At 41.2% G+C, this 24,800-nt stretch overlaps 1 long non-coding RNA gene across 1 annotated transcript in view; it reads left to right on the top strand.

The window, feature by feature from the left end:
• The window catches only part of LOC128904089 (uncharacterized), a 36,210-nt gene extending 14,222 nt beyond the window's left edge, over nt 1-21,988 (top strand). The window contains exons 2-4 of the long non-coding RNA XR_008464402.1: nt 13,746-13,812; nt 13,913-13,983; nt 21,873-21,988. This is a non-coding gene — a long non-coding RNA (uncharacterized LOC128904089). The remainder of the gene's footprint in view (nt 1-13,745; nt 13,813-13,912; nt 13,984-21,872) is intronic.
• Nucleotides 21,989-24,800: the final 2,812 nt, after the last annotated feature.

The raw sequence follows: 24,800 nt of genomic DNA, 5'->3' as shown, positions 1-24,800 counted from the left end.
GTAATAATAACATTGCAAGCAATGCAATAATACTTAACACATGCATGGCACCTCTTACATAAAAGTCTGCAATGCCTTCACAGTGACTGAAATAATCATTTTTCATAACACCCCTAAGATGCAGAGAACAGATAAGTAATGAGTACTCAGTAAAGGATGGAATCACCAGAGGTGATTACCTCTGGTGTACAGGACAACCACTGCTTAAAGTCTTCATCAATAATAAACAGTTTAAATTGTAACTTAGTTTCCATCACTGAAACTATCTGGGAATGTGAGTTTTCAGAGTGTTGTTCCTGAGCTGGAATTTGTCCAAGACATCCAGGTTAAGAGGCAAACTGTGGCTTTCAGAAAAATTGGCGTGAGTGTTAAATGATCAAAAAGGGGTCACATCCCAACAGTAGGCCCCATCAAAGGATTAGACCTGCATCATCAGGGTGCTCTTTAATAAACCCCTATCGGAGTATTGGCTCAGTACAGACTTAAAAGGAAGATTGCGGTCTAGTGAATCACCAGCACTGTTTAGTGCAGACTGAGTATAATGTCACTTAACTTGAAGGATTTGACATGATGAGAACACAAAGTGGTGAGATGTACAGCCTACAACCACCAAGGACTTGTGCCTTCAAAAAATGCATTTTAAATATTGTACTAAATTTACAAGGACTGTATTCAACTCCCCACTACACAAGGTGATCATTATCACCGTAAAAGAAGCACCTATAGGACTAAGAAGGCCCTGCACGCTGTACTGTGAGATCCTGATATTAACTGCCTATAACATTTAATGACATGGAATAGTTCAGAGTAGTGTTTTTCCTGCTCAGGTGTTTCATTTATTTGTTTGTGAAAGTTTAAGGTGTTTCCAGAACTGAGATTACTAATAAAAGAATGCTTTTCCCATGTTAAATAGGTAAAATGCTAGCAGCTCTTTGACTGAGGAATTCTATTGCTGCCAACCCTTGGAGCTAAAAATCATAACTTAACAGGGTATTATATTGTTTTGAAGGATAGAGTCTCTTGGTATTTTTGTAAAAATCAACTGCAGCTGGCCCAAACTTCATGAGTTTATGTTCAGTAGTAACTTATAAACCTGATAGCAAAATTCTCACATGTTCCTGACCTTTTCCTGCCAATGGCCTGGACTTGATACTCTGTCTCCTTGCCCAAGGAACATCTCCTATCTACTGACCCCTGAAAAGCTCTAACCTATGCTAGAAAACATCTTTTTTTCCCACCAGTGTGAAGAGGTTGAACCAAAACACAGAGGGGTGAGGAACTGGGGCTAGGAGATGTGCAGAGGAGAAGGAAAAGCAGAGGACGATGGCAAGAGCTGGAACTGGGAGCAATTAATTTGAAACAGAAGATCTGGAGCGGAACGAAAACAAGAGAGTGGGAAGTTACTTGAAGGGAGGAGGGATTAAGGAGAAAAAAAAAAGAGGAAGCCTCTGTTTAGCAGCAAAAGAAAATGGGAGGCATCTTTAGGAGTGATGACAGAGGTAGGCACTTGAGAGAAAGGAAGAATGGAGGTGGGGAAGATTCAAGAACTGAGGAGATGAACATAAATATAAAGGAACAGATAAAAGAAGAGAGAGAACATTTCTGTATCCCATGTCCATGAATCTGAACGAGAACTAAATAATAACCTGTGAACTCTCTAGGGAAACTGTTTTTTTCCAACTTCCTTAAATGGCAACTCTTGTTACAGCTCAGTGGAAATTCTCTCCTTAGATTTTAAGGGTTTTTTCTCCCCCTCAAACTTGCATAAGTAAAGCTTTGTTAAAAGCTTGGTAAGACAGCTAAGCTATGAACTCAGATTTTAGGAAATGACAGAATCAATAGTGACTATTTCTGTGAGACTTTGCCTAGTTTGGAGTCGGGGCTTTTTTTTTTTTTTTTTTGTGTTGCAATGAATGGCTTATATTAAATCTGGGCAGCTACCTAGGGGGAAAGAAGGAAATCTATAACTATTTGGGAAAAAAAAAAAACAAAACACAGAAGATGAAATAGAAACAGCAGAGGAGGGGAGAGCAATCGGAATGGGTGCAAGATTTTGGAACCTTTTCTGAGCTATATTGTTGGTCATAATTGAACCCAGGCCAGTAAAGATTGAAAATGACAGTCATCTGCTGGCCTATGAAAAGCTTTAGGTTTTGCTAGAAAGCAAAGCATATTTTTATTCCTGACAGGAAACAGCACTCCGAAATTAAGCTGTATGGGTATGGAATATGACCTTGTTTTGCCAAAGGACAACTGGGACATTGTAAATTCCATATGATGAGACCAGACGCACAGACACCACAACTAGTTTTGGCATGCGAGGCACACCTTCGAGGGGAAAAACGATGTTGATTGCCAGTGACCCCTTTCTGGAAGGCTACAGACCACTTCCCTGGCTCTCGATATTAGTGCTGGACCTGACATCACTGCAGGATAACTGCAAAACCCTTGCATACGCTGCTCAGAACTTACTGAAGTAAGGTCCTCGGTTTAATTAATAAAGGGCATAAACTAGTCTGTTTTGCTAAAGCCCTTCTTAAACTTGCAGTAGCTTTGCCTACAGACACCTGAGGAGATTTACAGATGTGCACAAAAACCAACAATATCTGACAGCAAACTCCTCCCTCTTGTATCATCACCATTGCTGGGACGCCTTTCAGCATCCTTAGGGAGAGTGTGTCTTTCCAGTCCTTCACTTGCTCAGCTCAGCCCTCTGATGTGGTTGGTGATTCGTCTCTTTTTGTTCTTCCTGAAGAGTCTGTCTCTTTGATGACAGTCTTTGATGTTCCTGTTCAGATTCAAAGATACTGCCTTTTTCTACCATAAAAAGAAAGTTTTAAAGCAAACCAAAGATCATAGTAATAAATAGAGTTCATAAAATCAAACAAAATTAATTAAGATTGCATAGATGCATAGACAGATTCCTCAGAGTCTCTAGTGCAGTGGAAAATCACTGATACTTCAGGGGTTTTTCTGTGTATGTTTTTGAATTTAGGGTTGAGATTCATTTTGGCTACTAGTATATGTTTACACAATTTAGATAAAATTTAAATTATTGCAGTTTCTATGAATCATTTTGGATGGTATTCACTGCTTTATTACAGTCATTATGACCACAGTTTAGTCTCTGACTGATGTAACTTACCTTATTGAAAGACATAATTACTGCTGTCGAGAGTATTTGTTTAAAGGGAGGAGAGGTCTCCTAATAATGGCCCCCAGATTTTTCTCTCCTTAGGAAACCCTCCAAATCATTTCTCTCTGGTGCCTGGAGGATTTACCCAAACTCTGCAGAGGCACAATAGTGACAAAATGAATGCTGCTCATAAGTAGGTACCTCCAGAATCTGTCATTTCTTTTATTGGGCAGATACTGTCAGTTATGGCCAAGAAAAAATCTTCTCCTTCTGAGGCACTGAATTTTCAGCCGTGGCAGGAGTTTCAGCCATAGGAAGTTACAGTGCTCAAGGTTGAAACAGAGCTCTGTGCGGAGCGGTGTGCCATTCACTGCCTTGGCTGTTGGGCTTATTCCCCCTCCGTTATTCTTAAATGGTGTCATACACTGTCCCTTTTGAATTTTAGAGCAATGAAAGATGCCATTAATATAACAGACTCCTTGACTTGCTTGAGTTTGAATGATCAGAAAATTCATTCTCCAGTAGGGATTTTTAAACTGTAATGAAGAATTAAAAAACCTAGCTGCATGTCAAGGAACCTGTCAGATTTTCCTAAGCTCTTTCGTCTATGAGGTAGGAAAGGGCAGAGAGTCCAGCTGTTAATGGAAATAGCAGAGGAGAGCTAGAACATTGCTCAATAGAGCTGTCTGGGCTCTACACAGGCCAGCGAGCTGTAAACAAGGAAACAAAATGCATGCTTAGAGAGGATTATACATTCATTATGTCACTTTAGATGTTTTCCTCAGAAAGCACCAAATTAATATTTCAACCATTCTGACCAGTATTATGACATTTTAGAGGATGAGTTAGGTGCAACTTCTAGAATAATATGGTTGTCTATAGAAATTTCATGGTTAGAGTCACTAACAGTAAATTTAGGCTTGTAATTTCTATGGCAAAAGAAAACCCAGCTCTTACAAAAAGCATCAAAAAGTGAAAATTTTATCCCTGAGGTGTCTGACACAATTGTGTGGGGTGTTGAGAACATATTAGCGATTAGCTATAGTTCTATTCAGAGCCTCACTCTATAAATGATATTGTAGCGGCTTTGTTCAGAAGAAAAGAGAGCGAAGATTCATAATTCCTACTGTAGGATTCACTGAAGAGAGCGGGACTTAACAATCAAGCCTCAGCTTGCCTTTTACTTGGAGAAATGAAGTATCCATTTAAGCCAAATACTTTGAGGGATGTGTATGCTAAAGTTCAGACTGGTTCTCTAACAATATGGATTGCAATATGTATAAATAACCGGCATCAGTTACACCGTGATACTAACTCTCATGAGACTGTTAGCCCAGCAATGCCTCTGCTTGTCATCTTTCTGTATCTTTGAGGATTCAGGTTGGGAATTCCAACCATGGAGGATACGAGGCAAGTCATGTACCTACCCCAGCTCAACAAGATTGTAAGGGTGGTCTGAGGCCTTCCAGATCATCAGGGTAGATGAAGAGGACCACAGAGGTTCAACTGAGTGCAGGGAATAAACCTCTTTACCTGATCATCAGGTAAAGCAGGACACAGGGGAGGCGGGAAATGGGGTAAACTGAGATCTGAGGAAGCAGCAAGGGCATATGGTAGAAGAGGCGGAGGAAGGGGTGGCCAGGTGCCGGTTCCTCTGTCTGTGCCTTGGCTGGTGATGAGGAGTACAGCTACCTCCACCCTCAGCCCTGCACCCACAGCCCATGGGGCAAGACCAAATCAGTGACACTTGGAAAGTGGCTTTAGATGAGTCATAATCCAAAACTTCCAGATGATAACAGTCAGGTGCATATAACTTCTACAGGTGCCAATAGTTTGGACAAATTTTCTCTGTTACGTGACATGGGTAAATAAATTTACAACGGTGGTCTTGGGGAGAGAACTGGAGATGGGAACAGCAGCCTAGAGATGGAGATGGGGAGATAGGGCCTGGGAGAAGAAAGAGGGAAAGAGACAGGCAGACTGGGCTGATGCCTGCAGCCTTTCAAACCCCTCGCCTCTCCCTCTTGCCTGTACTGCCTGCACACACAGCGTGACAGACTCTCTAGTTAAATTATCAGTGCTATTTTCCTCTAACTTTTTTCATGCTTTGCTTTGCAGCCTGAATAGGTACTTTTACAATGGTCTCTGCAACACTGAGAGAAATTGTACGAGACAAGTTGCAGAGGCCCTCGGTGAACACCCACGGGCATGCAGGCAGTTAATTTCCTAGTTATCTCAGATGCGGGTTTAAAGAGTGAGAATAATAAAGCAGAATGGCCGAAGGCTCACCAAATAAAAGAAAAGCAAACAAATCCGTAAGTAGAGCTTCCTGGCGGCTTAGAAATACAGCTTTTAGGGTTGTACAATAATTAAAGCATATTTTTCTCTTTGACTGCATTTCTCTTATTTTTGTGCCAAATTCTGCAATTTTTCTGGCAATAACACAAAAAGGGAGCACCTGCTTCTAATTCAAAAAAAAACCCTGTAAATTCTTGTCTTAAAAATAAAGCGTTCTGAGAGTAAGGCATTCTTCTATCACGTGTTGTTTTCCTTTACCAGTTTACAACCTCAATCAGGAAAGGATTTTTCAGTAATGTTATGTTTAGGTTTTCCAGTGGTTTTTTCCTTTTTCTTTTTTTTTTTTTTTTTTTTTTTGGCGGGGTGGGGAGGGGGTGGAGCTGTGTTGTTTTTTTTCCCCAGGGGCTTTTAGAACTTGAAAGTAGGAAATCCTTGGGCATGGATATATATTATTCTTAACCAATAAAATTGCATTCAGATCTGCCTGTTTTGATTATTTGATGAATTATTTAAAATAACTAATTGCCTTCAGTAATTTGTGTTTGTTGGGAAGATTCTGCAGTGTGTTAAAATTAATGAATGTCTAGAAATGTTCTGCAGAGGCTGGCTCACCAGCTTGATCAGTGTCTCTAGCACCAGCCACATCACCACTGCCTGTCTGCTTCTAGCAGAAGTGGCTATTATGGAAGGGATTATGAGAGAAATAAACCTACTGTGTCCTACCATCTCTCTGGACTCAAAATATATCTGCAATACCACTATCTCATCTCATGTCCTCTGGGTCACTCCTGGCACTCCCCTGTATTCTGGTGGTTGGAGAAAAATGTACAGAGCCTTCTGGACGATGGTGAAAGTCATCATGGGAGGGTTTCCATATCCCTCATTTCTTCTCTATGTGTGGGTGTTAAGTGTGGGAGAACCCCAAAATGACTCTTTGTTGGACTTGATTCTTCTGCACCACCCCTTGGAGCAACGGTGTTCTCCTTTATCAGCTGTTTATGAGCAAGTATGCTGCAAGATATCTATTCTTGGTATGTAGTTCAAACACTCCTAATGATAAATGCTGAGATTGTTATAGGAAGGCATGCCACACTTAAGTTAAAAGGCCAAACTTCTGAAATATAGGATGTTCCAGTAATTAGGCTGTCTGTGTAATCTTAATTCGCATACAAATTTGCATGGACAGCTCCACTTCATAATGCTTTCACCACAGGAGCCAGGTCTTGGTAATATATACATTCTGCATGCAAAGGAGACAGAGCTAAGGATTCCCAGACAACCATGGAAAAGGTATTTTCCAAGTTATTAATCTTCAAATCCTGTGGAGCAGCCAGAATTCACGGTGTAGATTCAGAAATCCCTAGTCGGTGTAGGAAGTAATGGACAGTAAACATACCGCTGCTCATTAAAGGTTTTCAAAAGACCTTCGGAGGTCATTTAGTCCAACTTCTCCCCCCAGAAGGCAGGAATGTTGCCAGCACCAGGTCAGGTCAGCTGTGGCTTTGTGTAACTGCGTCTTGAAAACCTCCAAAATTGGAGATTTCAGAGTTTACCCACACAGCTTGACGGAGTGCAGCACTGCAAAGCTTACTCCTAGTGAAAAGTTTTTCCTAATGACCACCTTAACCTTCCTAAGTCTTTCTTTTTTTTTTTTTTTTACTACCCTTCAAGTAGTTGTTGCCTGCTATTAGACCAGCCCTTAGCCTCTCCAGCAGACTAAGGACCTTGCAAACTTTTCTTGTGGCCCAAGCCTCTGAACATCTCCATAGTCCCCGCATGAGAACTTCTCCAGCAGGTGATCCGAAACCAGATTCAGTTTTCCACATGCAGCCTCACAAACTACAGGCAGAAGGGAATAACAACTTCCTCACAACTTTTGGTCAACTTCTCTCAACACAGCCTGATCTGCATCTTACCTTATCCACAGCAAGAGATTGCATTCAACACAGAGTCCACCACTACTCTTCTTTTAAGCAGAACTGCTACTCAACCTTTAAGTATGTGTGAGCTTACGCTGTCCCAAAACCAAAAGTTTACTTTTGTCTTTGTTGAACATCATGAGGTTTCTGTTGGCCCAGTTCAATTTCATCAAAGTCCCTGTGGATTCAAGTTCTGCCATTCATTGTGCAAGTCTCTCCCCCTAATTTAGCATCATTGATAAATTTGGAGGTGATGCATCCTGGGTCATCACCTAGGTCACTGATTAAGACATTGAACAATATGAGCAAGGGTTTGGCCCTTTGGGTACTGGGCTCATTGCTGGCCACCAAGCAGGTGCCGAGCCAGTCTTTGCCGCTCTTTGAGCCCAGAGGTACAGGCAATTCTCAGTCCTTCTAACTGTCATTTCTTCCAGTCCACACTTCCCCAGCTGCCAAATGAAAATGCTGTGAGTCAAAAGGTTTCCTAAATCTGAGGTATATCACACCCGTAGGCCTCCCCTTGTTCACAGAGACAGTCATTTTGTTGTGGGAGTCAAACAGGTTTGCTGAACAGCACTTGTCCCTTGTAAATCCATGTTGATTACAACTTCAAATGTTTTGTTTTTCACATGTTTGGAAATGCATCCCAAAATGACAGGCTGTGTGATCTTTCCAGAGACTGAGGTGAGACTGGCTGGTCTGTAAGTCCCTGGACCCTTCCTCTTATTTTTCTGAAAGATGGCACCCAGTGCTGCTATGCAAACCATCCAGGGAAAGCAGGTGGGAAATTTGTGTTTTCTCTGTGAAGGGCAGGGTATCCTGGAACTGGTTTGCCCTGACAGAAGGGTCTGAGCCTGGGAAAGCATCATGGTCCTGGCAGCATCCAGTGAGCTCTTGCTGGCTCTTGAAAATCTGGAGAAGATAGTGTAAATCTCATGCCAGGCCATGCCCATATGGGCACAAGTATTTATCCTAGTTGACCGTGTCATTTCCATGCCTTCAGACTAACTTTAGGCTTCTCACTTAGACTTCTGAATTAACAGGACAGGTCACTACATACATAATTCCTCCAGTAGGTAATCCAGAATTCGCCATTTAATTAGCATTTTAGCTCAACTTCATTATCAGTGTTTTACCCTCTTAGGGGAGTATTGGTTATAAAGGAATCTGACTCAGTGCCCTGAGTTAAGGAATCACTCCCTTAGGCAGTGTGACTCGTCCCACTGAGTTCAACTGGAAATTTATTTTGTTGCATAAAGCAGCGAAATATGATTCATATACTGTTAATACTCAGCTGCATGTTTGCAATTTGAGCACTTAATGAATTTCAGTTCAACAAATTAATTGCCAGCTTGGTCTGAAAAGGTTTCAGAGATCCTTGCGAGAGAAAGAACATAATTCAGTTCCCTCATCTGCGTGGAGCAGCACATGACCTCTGCAGCTACAGCTGTCTTAAGGAAAAAAAAAGTTTTGTCTATTTAGAACAGCCACCACCAAGGCAGCAAAACCATTCAGAGGTGAAGTCACACGCTAAGAACACTTTTGCTAATTATTGCTGGACATTAATGCAAAGAAGATAATTCAAGTGTCAGCCACAGCAGTCGACTCCCTACTTGACAACAGCCACAAAGTTTTGAAACTGCAAGAGCCTTTTAAAAGATTTTTTTAGGAGAATGTTGGAAGATTGTTTTGTTTGGAGGTAGCTGCATTTGGAAGCGCCTCAGTGGTCGTGGTCTTTTGTTTTGCAGCTAGTACACTGTGAAAAACTTCTGGCCCACCAGAGGCTTCCTGCAATGCAGGCACTGAACTGCTCATCCTTGATCCTTTGGCTTCGGTGGCAGTATGGGGAATACCCACACAGAGAGCACAGGCAGAGGCAGGCTGGGTTCTGAAAAGGCTACATTTCAAGCCAGCGAACGTTGACAGAACAAACTCAGGAATCCCCCCCAGACTTAGATGTTTCTAAACCGCAACCTTAAGAACTTCCTTCTGCCTCTCGGATGATATTGCTGCAAGGGATAACAAACATGAAACGCTAATAGAGATTTTTGGAGAGCATCACCAAAAGGCCAAATGAAAGCAGTGGGGGAAGCATTGCCCGGATTTGTACATCCCAAATTTGTAACTCTGGATCCCGTTAAGAGAAATGAGGGAAGAAATCCATTCTAGCACGGATGCCACTGGAATGGTGTTAATTGGGGGCATGGGTGTTGAAAAATATTGCCAGCTCTGTCACTTGTTACAAGTTGTTGATTTATATGGGAAATGAGAACTACAAAGGTGTGTTTGCGGATAAGCTTTCATGTTTCTCTCTTGGTATAAAGGGCTGAGAATAGAGGTGAAAAAGCCAAGGAATGAGAAGAATACAAAAGATACCCACACACCTAGTGAATATTATCTTGTTCAGTAAGTGACATGCTAATTTCCTCTTTGAGTATTACATACTGTGCCCTTGCTGAAGTTTATTATCAAGTAAATTAAACTGGAACTTGCAGCCTTTGGTATATCAGTCAGCCCAGGGAATACATGCATTTCGTTATAATTTTTTTAAAAAACAGAATGAAAATTTGACTTTATTTCCAAAGAAATAGTCAAGTGGAATGATGCATGCTGTCTATGCTGTGTTTTAGGTGGTTTATCATGCAATTTTGTGTCTCTACATGAGGTTGCTTAGAAGTTAAAGCAAATTAGCAAAAAGATAATAAAAAATTCCAGTTTCTTAAAAGCTTGTCACTTTCATTGTACATCAACTGGATCTTTAAATAAAGTGAAGTGATGGATGCAGGAGGAATTATGTTAACTTTGCCCCTTGTCTCTGAGCTATCCCCGAAGATAAAGTTCTGCTTTACTTACTGTGTTGATTTCAAAGGAATACAGCCACGTGTTCACAAAAGTGCGATCTAAACCTTTAGCTTTCATCTATGAGACTTCAGTAGAGAGTAAGCAAGTATGTGCCACAAATTCTAAAAGAAAATAATTTGGCCACTGAGAATTCATGGTGTTTATACTGTAGAGTTTCATATGTGTCCTATAATTAGAAACCCAAAGGACCTAGGCAAGAGTTTTCAAACCAGCAATTGTAAGTTCTCTTTTTTGCAGCCTGGCTGCAAGTCATGCTGTTGTCTCAGTAATTTACATCTATATTTTCAGAGTTCCTCCAGTAATCATATTTTTATTAATTTGTTTGGACTTCATCCGAGGTAGGTGGGGTAACGTGTGCTAGGGAAGGCAGTAAAGTGTTTGGCATAGTGGAGATGCCAGTTATCTGGATGTTGTGATATTCAGTCTTCTGATTATGTATCAGTCTGCCATCAGCAGGTTATTATGAATCTGATCCCCTAAAATTTGTAAGGAATCAGTAATTCCTTAAAATCAAATTGTTTTGCAGACTCTCAGAATGTTTCCTATCTGCTCAATAGGCTATGCAAGAGAATTTCTGTCCAAAACAAATTTAAATAGTCCTTGAAAACATGTCACTGAAAAATTAAGTCTGTGTCAGGTAGTGGGTTTGGGTTTCGAGGTGGTGGGTTTTTTTCAAAAATGTAATATTTCATAAGAAATAAAGAAATTGCTTGCTGCTGCCATTGCTGAACTTGCTGATGGCTCAGTGTGGGTGTTCCTTATTGTGGTTATGCAAAAGAAATCACGAGTCATAGGCAAGTGCAAGGAGGCAGTTGCTGTAGGCGCTGCCACCGAACCGGGGAATGGCAGAGTGCTGCAGGCGTGGGGGAAAGAGGCAGTTCTCTGACATTTTGGCTCCTCGCTCTTCCTGCAGTCCTTCGCTCGAAATGTCGTCTGAACGGTGAGGAGAATGGCTGCAAATTAGAAAGAGGAACTGGGACTGAACTAGGAGAAAATACAAAAATAAGATGGATTAGGTAAAATGAAGAAACAGAAACCGAGAAGCATGCTGATAACGATAAGAGAATTATAGCGATATTTGATTAGGGACCAGTTTGTAACAACCCCCAAAGCCAGTGTATGATTTGCCCACCTGTAGCAGCTGTGATGAAGGATAATGTTTTCCCACCTCCTTTTCATTCAAGTGTGACAAACAGGATCAGCAGCAAAGCCGTCTTTGGAACAAGTTTCTCATTCCACTAATCCATCAGCGTTATCTCCCGAGCTGCTTCCTCCTCCTGTGAGCCTGTAGCAGATGTAGTTATGTTGCAAAAAAAGCACAGGAATCACTTTGCAAGTCATTCCTATCAGTGCCATCAGCTCACTTAAGAAATGCATCCCTGACCACTTGCACTGAGTCTTAGGCAACGTCTCCCTCCGTCCTAACTCATGGTCAGTGAGGTATCAGCAATGACAGGCGTCAACACCAGACAGACAAAAATTGCCAAAACCCTAGGACAAATTAAAAAATGAGCGGCCAGCTGGATGCTATCAAAATAAAAGGCAGTAAGGCTAAAACACGAAATGGGAGCGCATGAATCTTGGTGTCATAGAAATGTGTGGGGAAAAAATCAGTGGTCACGAAAGCAATTATTACCATCCCTGCTGTTGAATGAATAGATGCAATAATAAATAAACAAATATTACAAATATAAACAAATATAAACAATATGGATAGTGCTACAACTTTGATCAGGAGTTTGACTGATGCAACTATGGCTATCCTATAGAAAGTGTGAAGATCCTGGGCATTATGAAAGGATGCGGCTGTGTCCGTCCTCTGTTTCGTGGTTAATACACGAAGGAACTGTTCTCTCCTTCAACCCAAGTTTACTGCAATATTTCTGATCTTGCTACAGAATAAAAGGGTTGCTTAGTTCCAGGCCTGGGTGATGGGGAACAAGAAAACTAACAGAAGCAATGACATTGATTCATTGCAGTACCTTAAAGAAATCCGTCACGATCTGGCTGCTGGTTTCTATCTCTGTTTGTTGTGAGGATTCATCAACAGTTATGTTTATCTCTCTGCAAATCATCTGATAGCATTGACGGGGAATGGCGATGCTACCTGTTATTACTAATAAATATGAAGGTGTCATTTTTTTGTCATTGTAAGAAATACAAGTTCCCTTGGATTAGAATTATATCCGATTTTGTTTTCAAACCCATCATGGGCTTTTTATTTATTGCAGAAGTCGCACCGGCAGACCTATATAGCAAAAGTTGAGTTGACAAATAGAGGGAAAAAAAAACCTTTTGGTGCAAAAATCATCTGAATACAGAGCTGTGGCAAGTAATCCCAAGACCAAGCTCTTCCCTCTGCGCTGCTCGTGGCTAGCTCCTGCTCCAGGCAGTAACTAATAGCTTGCAGTTTGGCCTTGACTTTCTGGGATAGTGGAGCAGTGCTTAAAGCACATCTGAAGTAGAAGGAAGAGGCATTAAGATGCTGACGCATATGCCTGAACCTCAGGTAACAAATGCCAGCCTGCATCTGTGAAACACATTAAAGTCGCTTCAGGGCTGCTGTCGCTCATGCTGTCTGCCTGCTCCAAAAGTGCCATTAGGGCTGTTGGGGAGAAGATGAATGGAGTGACTCTTCAGCAGTTTCAGGTGACTTAGCGTTGGAGTGGAGGCATGGCATAGGAGTAACTGGGGCTCTTTTATGCCGTGCTGACAACTTGGTTGCTTATTTAGCCAGTAAAAGCTGGAAACAGAGGCTGCTCATCTGGCTGTCAGAGGTTGAATGCACTCACTGGGTTTTAATTTAACGAAAGGGCCAGCATCCACAAACTTTCACAATTTGAATATTGCTGAAAACCAAAGCACATTCTTTTTCCTCATCCTTCAATGAAATGACAGTGTAGCTGCCAAATTTAACTCTCTTTTGTGATGACATATGTGCCAGCAACATTCACTCTGTCACTATAATCTTCAGATTTGCTAATCGATGTCCCTGGGTGCGGTTGGATGAGGGACTGGTGATCAGGGGCTGAATTCTTTCCACAGCACTCTGTTCAGAGGGGCAGTCAAGGAGATGAACCTGTGTCCTGTGTGATATTCTCCAAGAACAATGTGTAGGTCAAAATACATTAGTCTTAGAGTTTTCTGACTGCACTTTCCTGTACGAAATTATTCTCCTTATTGCTGCCAAAAGCAGAGGTGGGCTATTAACGGGAGGGTGGTGCCGAGCCCAGGAGGCAGGACACCCTGCACGCTTTGGGCAGCCTCACTTTCTGTTCTGCAATGGTTCCTTCAATCCTCCATGCCTGTGCGAAGCCAGGTTTTCTCTTTTCCTGCAAATGGAGTGTCTATACACCATTTTGAGATAAATATGTGCTAGAAAAAAATTGAAGCACTTCAATGCCCACATCCACCAGACTAATTTTTATGGCATGGCAATGTATGACAGAAAGAAAAGTTGGGTTTTTTGTTAAGAACTTAAGAAGTGAAAGGAAATAAGCTTACAATAAACCTTTTCTCTGAAACTGCAGGCTGCTCGGGAGACTGACAACACAGAAAGTGCTCTATACTGAATGACTGTAAATTCTGGGAAAACAGGTATGTGAAACTTGGTAAGGAATAAAGACAAAACTAATGCAGCATTTCAGTCTGTTTTTTCAGTCCATTAATGTTCCCATTTATGTTCTCATTTATGTAGGTGGTGATCTCCTATAGTTTTCACAAGTTGACGCACAGCATATTGCTGTGCAGATGGAACAAATAACCATGGTAAGTAGCAACAAAAGTTACTAAAAGCCTTAAACATCACAGAGCAAAAAATATTTTCTCCATCTTTGCATATACCTGGGCACTATGTATATAAACACATGCTGTTAGCAAAGATAATCATATGATAACCCACAGCCCTCTATGACAATCTTTATAGCCATGTGATTTCTGCATGCAAGTTCCGCCACACAGCTTGAGCTGGCTTGTTTTTACATCTCCTTAGGCTGTGTTTCCATCATTCCAAATGTGCAATAGCAGATAGAGTCCCAGTCCGCCAGGTTTTTCTTTTTCTTTTCTCTCTCTTCTGTGAATTAACATTCCAGGCAAGTGTCTTTGTCACAAGGAGAAAATGGAAGAAAAGGTAACCTGTCTGTGGGGAAGTCCAATTCTATGCTCTTGGTTAAAAAGAAAAAAAGAAGTTTTTTACTTTTCCTTACTATTTCTCAACCATATTTAAAAGCAGAGTGATAACCCATCCATGATAGATTGCAATGTGTCTCTGTTACCAGATTTACAAGTAGGAATTTATAATGGAAAAATAGTTATAAAGTATAGTTATCATCTCAGACACATGGTCCTCATCAACAATGCATTAATTAGCAGTACTGGAGAATGTATCAGAAGAGATATCTTTATTTTTTCCCCAAATTTTACTCTTCATGTCCCTGCAGTCACTCAAGGACATCAGCAGCAAAGCAGACATTAACCCAGATTTTCATGGATGTGTGTCCAGTTTTGGGCTCCCCAGTTCAAGAGGGACAGGGAACTACTGGAGCGAGTCCAGCGTAGGGCAACCAGGATGATTGTGGGACTGGAGCACCTCCCTTATGAGGAAAGGCTGAGAGAGCTGGGACTCTTTAGCCTGGAGAAGAGAAGGTTGAGGGGGGACCTGATTAATGTTTACAAGTACCTAAAGGGTGGGTTTAAGGAGGACGGAGCCAGGCTCTTTTCAATGGTTCCCAGCGACAGGACAAGGGGCAATGGGCACAAGCTAGAACATAGGAAGTTCCGTTCAAATACACGGAAAAACTTCTTTACAGTGAGGGTGACAGAGCACTGGAACAGGCTGCCCAGGGAGGTTGTGGAGTCCCCTTCTCTGGAGATTTTCAAGACCCGCCTGGATGCAGCCCTGAGGGATGTGCTTTAGGCAATCCTGCTCTAGCAGGGGAGTTGGACTAGATGATCTCTAGAGGTCCCTTCCAACTCCGAAGATTCCGTGATTCCGTGTGGTCCATAGTGGCCATTTGTCTGAAAAAATAATGAATTAAATATTACATAACCCACTAATTTCCAGGGAAGGGGGGTTGTTTCTCATTAAGAAAGGCTTAAAAATCTCATATTTCCTTCTTGAGAGTGTAATCCTACAAGTTACTAGTTGCTAGAAAGACTGGGGCGTGGAAGCCTAACACGCCTGGCGAGCAGCTCTGTACAGGCCATATCCGAAGCATCCTTCCTCTCTGGGGAGCTGCTGTGCTGTCTGAACGGTCCCCTTCTGCTTCAGAGCCTGGGTTTTGACATAATAAATGGGGCTCATTTTTACAGCCACCATCTTTCAGTCTCCAGAGTTAACAGGAAGTCCTTCCAGGCGTATTTGTAGGAAAGCAGGACATTCAGAGCCAGGCTTTGTTCCTTTGAAAATGAAATGAATTAGGCAATGTGCTCTAGATGTTTGTCCCAAAGGCTAGTATTATTGCTGTTTAACCAATGGCTGTCATTTACTGAAATACCAAACCACATATTTAATTTTAATGTTACTGTCACATCTGAATTGATAAGTTAGGTATGTAAATTTGATTTCAAATGAGAAATTAAATGGCTAATCAGCTGATCATTACATTCATAGTATGTCATTAGCATTTTAGGTCTTACATTATTATTTCTCTTTGACTACCGGGTAGTTTCACAGCATGTTATTTAACCCAATTGCTGTTTTTCTTGTTATATTTAATTAAAACTTGTGAAAAAAACATTTACAAGGGAAACAACCAAAATTACTGTTTTAAAATAGCCTGGTGTATCCTTTACAGAGGTAGAAAAACACTAGATAAACATCTCTGTGGATGTAAGTTATCACACAATTCTGCACACAATTCATTCTGTTCAAGTAGAACTTTCATTCCTGCCATTGTTTGCTAAATTTACATGAATGGGGTAAAGTGGGTCAAAGAAAGACAATAGTGACTTGATTTTTACTTTTCCAGTGTTTATGCTTTGGATGGGTTTCCAATGTTTTGAGTGTTCATCATACTCCCATACTACTGGCTGGTCTATTGAAAAGATAAGAGGTTATTTCTGCAGCACATTACAGAGGATTTTTCTTATACACAGTTCTCTGGTTTGATCTTCAACTTTCAATCATCAGATGATTGCTCTCTGGAGGAGGCATTAACATGTTGTTGGTGTTCTTTTCCCTTTAAATTATTTTTTCTGTTGTGGATGAGTTTGGTAGAATGCTGAGAAAAACTCTTAAGGTTCTTATAAACCAATAACTTCTCTTTTTTCAAGATGGAGATCAGTGTAGAAGTTTGGAGAGAATATACATTATCAGAACTGTCTTTTTGCTTAAAAACTCCAGCAGCTGTTGGCTTGGAGTTGGATTTGGCATTTAGTGAGGAGTAATTTCTTTATACATGAAAACCCCCACACACTTGATAAGTCAATGTAGACAGCTCACATGCCTTGAAATTCCAGCATATAAATGCCCTGAAAGTGTCATTTTCTCTGAATGTGGAGTGGAGTGGGATTTCTTCCTGCCATTGCAGCTCTGGGCTGCTGTAATCGTGCATGGTCTACATGCCCACACTGGGTGGGCTCTGTGTTTCTCCAATTCTCTTCCTATCTCTTGATCCAATCACTTGAAAGACTAAGGTAACCAGTTCGGATGCATGGGGAACAAGGCAGAGCAGAGAAAGAGACACCGGAACGGTGAGTGGCAAATGAAGTGATGAACTCAGACCGTGAGTCGGACTGGGGATCAAAATTAGGAGTTTGGCATGGAGCTCCTGTCAGAGACGCTTAAATGTCTTCAAGCAAGACCAGGAACCTCCGAGAGCAGTCAGGGTTCTTGGTCTCCCGAGCAGCTTGGAGAGCAATCTAGGAACTGGTGAAATTGGAAAAAATGAGAAAGGGGTCTGAAAAGCAGCTTCAGTGCCAGCAGGAGCGCAGCAACTGCTCAGGCAGCAAGAGCTGAAATAGATAACAGGAACAGACACAGAGTTTAGAAGACAACTGGAAACCTAGGGTGAAAGAAAAGGAAAATATAATTGAGCTACCAGAAAGGGAAAACGAGCCTAGTTAACAAAGACTACCGGATGAGGGAAAAGAAGACGTGGCAGTGGGCAGCACTACAGAAGGGTAGAGGAGGACTGGCTATGCAGAAGGACCAGGAATGGGGTAAGAAATTAGAGCACTTCTGGGACTAGTGAAGTGAGGAGATATGTCTTAGGAGCAACCGGGAGAAGGGCAGAGGCAGGTTGAGGAGGATGGGCCCACTGAATCAAGCTTGGAGCTTGGAGGTGGGGAACAAAACATCAAAGTCTGTTCCCATTAAAGCACACACTTCTATAGATCCTGGCACTGGAGTCAAGATTCCAGGGCCTCTTGTACTATTGCTTCCAGTGATGGCCAGGTGTGCATGTGTTTGCAGCATATGCTACTTATACCAGTTTGCTCTATTTAGATTAGATAATAACAAGGATGTGGCAGTATGATCTCCTTTAGGTGTGATTGCACTCCATCAGACCACTTGGGAAGGGCCAAATTCATGCTAAGACCTCTGACACCAGGTATTCATTAGGGTTAAACTAATGCACATATGTTACAACATAATACAGTATGTGAATACACTACAGTGGTGTTCCACACTGATACCTGGTTGATACACACTGCTTTTGCTGTCTGTGATAGACAGACCCAGTTCTTAGGCCAAAAATGTTCATATCTACATCAGAAGCCAAAGGTTTGGTCCAGTTCTGATCCAGGTGGGAGCTCTCACGTATGCAGTTAGAGAATTTGATTCCAAGAAAACAGGAGCAACAACACAAAGACATACACACAAATGTACGTCTTACCATAAACCATTAAGAGTGTTGTGCAATAGGTCAAAATGTGATGGGGCGGGCTAATGTCAACCTGAACATCAAGTTGAACTTCGCCTCTTTTCCACGCCTCTAGTGGGGGACCTCACCCTTAGTCCCCAGATACGTATGCCTGTGACAGTGATTTTCCTACTCTAGCTAAGTCTTGTAAGTCTTAACAGTGCTAAATAACTACCTATCTATCTTATAACTAAATTGTCAAGATTCACAAATTGCCATTCTTTTGCCTGTCTTTTTTGATTAGGTAACTTTTTCAGAGCCTACCTATTAGATTAAGCCTTGGACAACAGAGGGTGCCACTGACAAAGGCACTGCCGCCAGTATTTTTCCAGAATTCCAGTCTCTAGAACATGCACTTAGGTGTGGCAAACTTGGCTTAAATTAGTTAACCAGTCACTGTACTGTAATGACTTTAATGAACTGATTCTTTGCCTGAAAAAGCTCAGTGGTTTCTGTTGAATTTACTCCATTCTGACTAAAATAGTTAAACCATTCACCTGAAGTAGGATCAGAACTCAGCTCCCTTGGTTTCGTACCTATTACCTGTAAATGTATGCCCATGGATGTCCATCTGCTAAGTTTGAAGCTTTTTCTCTTTCTCTAGTTCAGCAAATAAGTATTTATTTCATGCAATGTGAAATAGGTTCCACTGAGGGTTTGCAAATCTTGATCTTAGCTGTTGTACAGGGAGCAGGAGGCTGTAAAAGCCTGTAAATGGACTGGGGACAGTCTGTGGGGTCTGGGGTGTTGGTCTATCCAGCATTAAACTAGTGCTTTGCACTGATTCTCACTGCTTTCATCCCTTGGTTTCTAGCGCCTGACCTGGGACATGCTCTGATTTGCAGAAGCGGTACATGCACTTCACTGGAATTGATGCAGTAGCAGCTACACTCAGGGCAGATACAGTAGGGTGTAAATCTGAGTATTTTGAACATTTAGGCTCTGGGCGTTCAGACTGAGCACCCAAATGTTGGGAGGGCTCCAAGCCTGGGCTCTTTGGCTGTCAGATGGAACTAACACCACTCCTGGCAGTTCCCAAGGTTGCCCTGAGCAGAGTGTGTGTGAAACATCTAAACGGTTTTGTGAAGAGCACGAGAGAAAAGCCTTTAAGGAGATTAATCTTCCGAAGAGTTTGTTTTATGTGTAGTGCAAATCCAAAACCTGAAAAATGAGGAGAAAGCAAAACAGTTACGGTCAGCTCATTAAGTGAGCTCTGTCTATTCTGAATGAGGCAGGGTCAGGGAGGAGAAAAAAATAGTATGTAATTGTTTAACAGGAGAATATATCATCATGTAGATGTACATAAGGTTGAGTCCTCTAGAATTAATTTCCGCATTTCTAAACTTCAGGGTGTTATACTCCATGACCTTTTAATGTAGTTTTGTATGCAATTTTTATATATGACTTTTAAAATCTGACTGATGGCAAGCTTTTACAATTATTATCCCTTTATTTCTCACAATGAGATATAGTAGATTGTAGAATAAATTCCTAAGGGAAATGTTGGTTGCTTCAGTGGTTGTGTCAGTTAAAACTGTAGTGTACAATATATTGTAAAAGACAATTCTACAGTGGTAAGCTAGAGGACTGTATGACTTCATAGGGTTTTTTCTGTTTGTGTTTTGTGTGGTTCTGGGAAAGGGAGTTAGCTTGTCTCAGTATTATCCTGCTGCTCTGCCTCAGGGAAAGACTGGACCTGAGCAGGATAAATTAATTTTCATTTGGATTGTGTCTCTCTCCCTTTCTCCTGGCATCACATTTGAAGTTCCTGTGTTGTGTGATCAAAAGGCACGTGATACAGAGAGTCAGTTAGCTGTGCTACCACCAGCGGGACTCTGTACAACACAGACGGTACTAGGGATTATGGAGATACTATCTGACCAGTAAAGAGAAGAAAAGCATCCAGTCTTTAATAAAATGGTTGTATCAGTGGGAGTGGAGAAACATTTGATCAGTGTAGACAAGGTAACACTTAGTAAAAAGCTTAAGGATTAACTTCTAAACTCTCGCTCATGTGGGAAAATGAAAAAGGAAAACATTTATCTTCTGAAATCAAATGCATTTTCTTCCCAGGGCACTGCAAATTGCCGTACAGCAAAATCTCCATTTGGCTAACATGCATTGCCTTACTCCAGAAATATTGCCCTAAAACAGGTTAGCCAGAGAGAATCGGGATTTCCAAAATTTGTCCCTGCCTATTCATTGCTATTGGAGCTAAGAAATGAAATTGAGAGCTCCTGATGTATGGTTTGGCTTTCTCCCTTCCCTTCCCTTCCCTTCCCTTCCCTTCCCTTCCCTTCCCTTCCCTTCCCTTCCCTTCCCTTCCCTTCCCTTCCCTTCCCTTCCCTTCCCTTCCCTTCTTCTCCTCTCTTTCTCTCTCTTTCATTCTTCCTCTTCAGGTACAACACTGCCCTTCAGTTGCAGTCTCCCTCTAGCAGCTCTCTGGACCCTTTTTTCTTCTGTAAACTCAGCACATTCAGGTTTCGGTCCAGCTGGCAGTACTACTGGCACATGAACTCTCAGTCCTCCTAATGGGCCTGGAGTTGCCTGAAGGAAGAAAGTGCTGCCGTCTGAACAGAGTAAGTAGCGAGGGATAATCTTGGCAAATATAATTGCTACTAGCATTGTGAAATTTGACATGATTTCTTCGATTACCTGTTCAAGAAATAATGTATTTCCGAATTGCAGTGATGTGTGTAATGCCTACTCCGGTTAAGTTTGCAAGACACTTATCATTCTGATGTTGTTCTCGGGTGCTTGTAGCTTTATTGAAGCATTCAAATTTCATTCTTCAACTTTGTCTGAAAGCTGCCCTACCCAATATTTTTTCCCCAAAGGTAAAAATGGAACAAAACCAAATTACTTAAGTTTTAACAGCATATCACTTCCAACAACTGGATGGGTTTTCATTGTCACCTCAGTTAAACATTCCAGCTAAGTGATAAATTCCTCCTATGCCACAGAAAACTACTTATTTTTCCCTTTTTAATTCCATCAGGAAAGGTTCATTTTGCATAATAAAATAGGGATGTTGTTGAATGTCAGCGTAAACAGCTGACAGCATCTCTGTGAGTCAATAAAGTCAGTTTTCCAAACGGATGCTTACTCCAGAGCTGTCTAGAGTTTTACAGAGGGTGAGGAGAGTGGAAGTTCCCAACAAGAAAGTGAAATTTGGTAGCATATACTTAATTTGATGGGCATAGACTGTTTATTCTTGTCCTATTCCTTACTAAAGAGGAAGTATCCTGCCTAAAGTTAGAACTAGGTGTCTACTACATAGCTAATGACAGCTAAAGACTTGCATGATGTCTCCTGCCGATGATCATCCAGAGGGATTTGATACTGTGGGGAAAACAGTGTTCTGGGACTTGGGCAGAAAAGCTGGAGCTAGAAATTTGATAGCTTATATTTAATTTAATGGGCATAGGCTGTTTATTCTTGTCCTTTGCCCTTTTAAAGAAGAAATATCCCAAAAAGAATTATCCTAAACAGAGTTAGGACTAGGTATCTACTACTTAGCTAATGATCGTGGCTCTAATTGCCCTTCTAACCGTGTCTCCACCACTGTGTTCTGTCCACTTACAACAGTGTAAAAATTGTCTCCACAAAGATGGTTTTAAGAAGATGAAGCTAATGCTGTCCTAGAAGCTCTCTACAGTCTTACCCAAAAGCTGATCTATGGGATTTCCCAGTTCCTTCATCCCAAGGAAAGCTGTTGGCTATCCTTTACCTCCAAATTTCTCTCTGCCATGTGGACGAACACATACATCTGCTCTGTCTTTTCTTCTTCAGCTTCCTGAAGGCGGAAGGGAGGAGAGCAAACAGTTTCCCTTGAATGGACCAGCAGAGAAAGTGTTTACAATGGGTGATAGCACTCCGTTCTGCAGGCCTAAAAAAACCCGACTGGTAATGTTTTTTTGTAAAATTGTATTTATCAGGGAATTCATCTGACTGTCATCTCTTTGAGAACCCATATTGAAATTGCCTATTGTGCGGCCTTGAACAGCTCACTTGTTTTTATTCTAGAAGAAAAATGTCTATAAACCTTCTACGTATTCACTTTAGTATTTCAGCTACAAATAAGAGATACATTTTCTAATAACAAAGAAACTTATGCAATTGTTCCACAACTGTATTCTATTTGGCAATCTGGTTCAGGCTTTGCTCTGTATCAAGTTATTTTGGGGGATACCTGATCTACCAAAACCAGAAACTGTCACTTGGTTCTTAAATGCTGTGCAGTTGTTTAACAAGTGCTGCCCTTGGGCAAGGGAACAAGAAGCTTCTCCCACACAACGTAACATGAAATGAAATTGAAAAATGATCTGCCATTTGTGTGAGTGGGACAAATTTATGAGAGCTTTGTCATGGTCAGCAGGGAAGATTAATGGAAGCTGGGACTTGAGTCAATCAGTGTTGAAACAAACTGAACCAATTAATTAAATGGAAACACTTAGCAGAGCCTGTATCAATAAATACGGATGAATATTGATGTGGATCTGTAAGATCTGTGGGGGACGGGGCGGGGGTGAAACAGTGCAGAGAATGGAAAATGCTTAAAAGGGAAGAGTTTCACTATGTTTCTGTTGCTGATCATCCATAAGGATTTGGCACTGAAGGAAAAGCTGCTCTAGGACTTGTACAGAAAAGCTGGAGTTATATTATTTTTCTGTAATGTATCTGCTCTGCATTTCTCTCATAGTTTTCAGCTGTACTCTTCAGATATCTTTTGCTCTTTTTGCTGTTTTGTTGTCAATGTTATTTATTCATGATATAGAATACCCGTGAATTTGTTATGTTTGATTACACGATAAGGCAAAGTCCATGATTTGTAATTAAAAATGTACAGCTCCAAAATGCTGTGGCATATTAATACATATGGAAATTGCATTTTCTCCAGATCAATTAATCAAATGGAATTGTATATAGCAAAACCATCCTTGTGACTGGGGAAGTTTCTCTGGAGTTTGAAGGGGGTGTGACTGGGACAGTAAGGAGTACAGTGGTGAAATACAAGTAGAGAGGATTAGCAAGTGGTACACAAAGATGTTAAAATTCTTACATCAAAGAAAGGGGGGCTCAAAAACAAATTCTAGAGTCTGGTGTGGTGTAGGAAAGAGTATCTTCTTCAAATTACAGAGTTTGCAGAACTTGGGAAAAAATTAACTGATGATAAAAATCATGGGGTACTTTTTCGTCTTTTAAATGACTAAAAAGGGTAATACCTATTCAGGCAGAGAAATGAATCATTTGTGTCTTTCTCCTCTACTTCCTGGCCACAGCATTAGTAACTGAAACATATACAGACACAAAAAATTTTGAAAAAATATGAAGTTGTCTTAATAACTGGATTTCTGCATGGCAACCAGTTATCTTTGAGGTGCAGCCTTCTTTCATAAAGGAACACTGCTGGAAGGGCTACATACAAGGTTCCTAGTATAGAATCCAAATTGAATTAAAGTGCCCTTCCGAGCCGGGCTCTGTCCCCGAAAGATAGAAGAAACAACAGAGTAACATCATGCAGTTAAATTCATCTTGCTGTATCTCAGCTCCAGGAAGCTGGTGGATGGTACGACCTCAGAGGTTCATCTCCCTGCTAAGGGGAATTGTTCAGCTGAGTGAGAGCAGCCAGGAAAAAAAGCAAACAAACCAGCAGCAGCAACAACAGCAACAACAACAATTGCTGCTTCTAATTCCAGACTGAACTAGAAAGGATCAAAATTAACTCTCTGGGCCCGATGCAGTTGCTAATAAAATCACGTATTCTATAACTAAAACAATTGGGAGCAGGTTCAAACTTCATTTCTCCTTTTTTATTTTTCAGGGGCCCCTTTTTATCACTTTATAATTCCGTGGACATCAAAAATGCTCTATATTTTTAAAAGTTAAGTAAGAAAATAAGCTTGCTTGCTGCCTTCCCCGCTTTCCCAGCAGGGCAATGGAGCTGCTGCATATAAATAGGAACACAGTTTTGACCAGCATTGTCAAAAATGAGGGAAAAATATCCATAGTTTAGCAAAGAAATAGGTTAAAAATTTAAATCTAGTGTGGTGGCTATAAGAAAACTGACTATGCCAAAAAGACTGGTACAAACACAGCCAAGCTGTCTGTCAAATTTTCATCCCTACTTCACCCTTAGGACCCTTGAATTGCCCTACTACAACCCAACACCACCACAAAAATGGGACATACTGATGCTTTCGGTTTTAGATACCCTATAGTTTTCAGGCTTGATAAATTTTATCAAAGCAACCGTTTTGGTAGGGTATATAAAATGCACATAATCCCGTTGTGAAAAGTCACAGTACAGAAAAGCGCTGGTATCAAGTTCTTTATACCATTCTTGCTGTGCTTCACATAGCTAATATGCCATTATATTGGCATGAACACTTGCATAACTGCATCTTCACTAGGGGAATTCTGACATTTCAAATTTTCTGGCATGTGTAAAACAGGCAAAATTTTCTTTAAAGGAATAAGAGAGTAAAAAAAAGTCTTCTCTTTTTACTGTCTTTCCTTTACCACAGTAGGGTTTTCTTGTTTTGTAACCTGTGTGAGTGAGCCTCCTGTGTGAATGGTCACCTTCAAATGAAAGAAAGGATAAAAAGAGCACCAATGTGACCTCTGAGACCAGGGGGTGATATGGCAGAAGTCCCTTCTCGGCCACCCCTCAGTCCTGGGCCTTCCCTGCCTGCTCATACTTACTGTCAGAGAACAGCC

This window comes from Rissa tridactyla, chromosome 1 (assembly GCF_028500815.1).
Source record: "Rissa tridactyla isolate bRisTri1 chromosome 1, bRisTri1.patW.cur.20221130, whole genome shotgun sequence".
Lineage (NCBI taxonomy): Eukaryota > Metazoa > Chordata > Aves > Charadriiformes > Laridae > Rissa > Rissa tridactyla.
The sequence above is the reverse complement of the archived record's forward strand: the minus strand, read 5'-3'. Positions and strand labels throughout refer to the sequence as shown.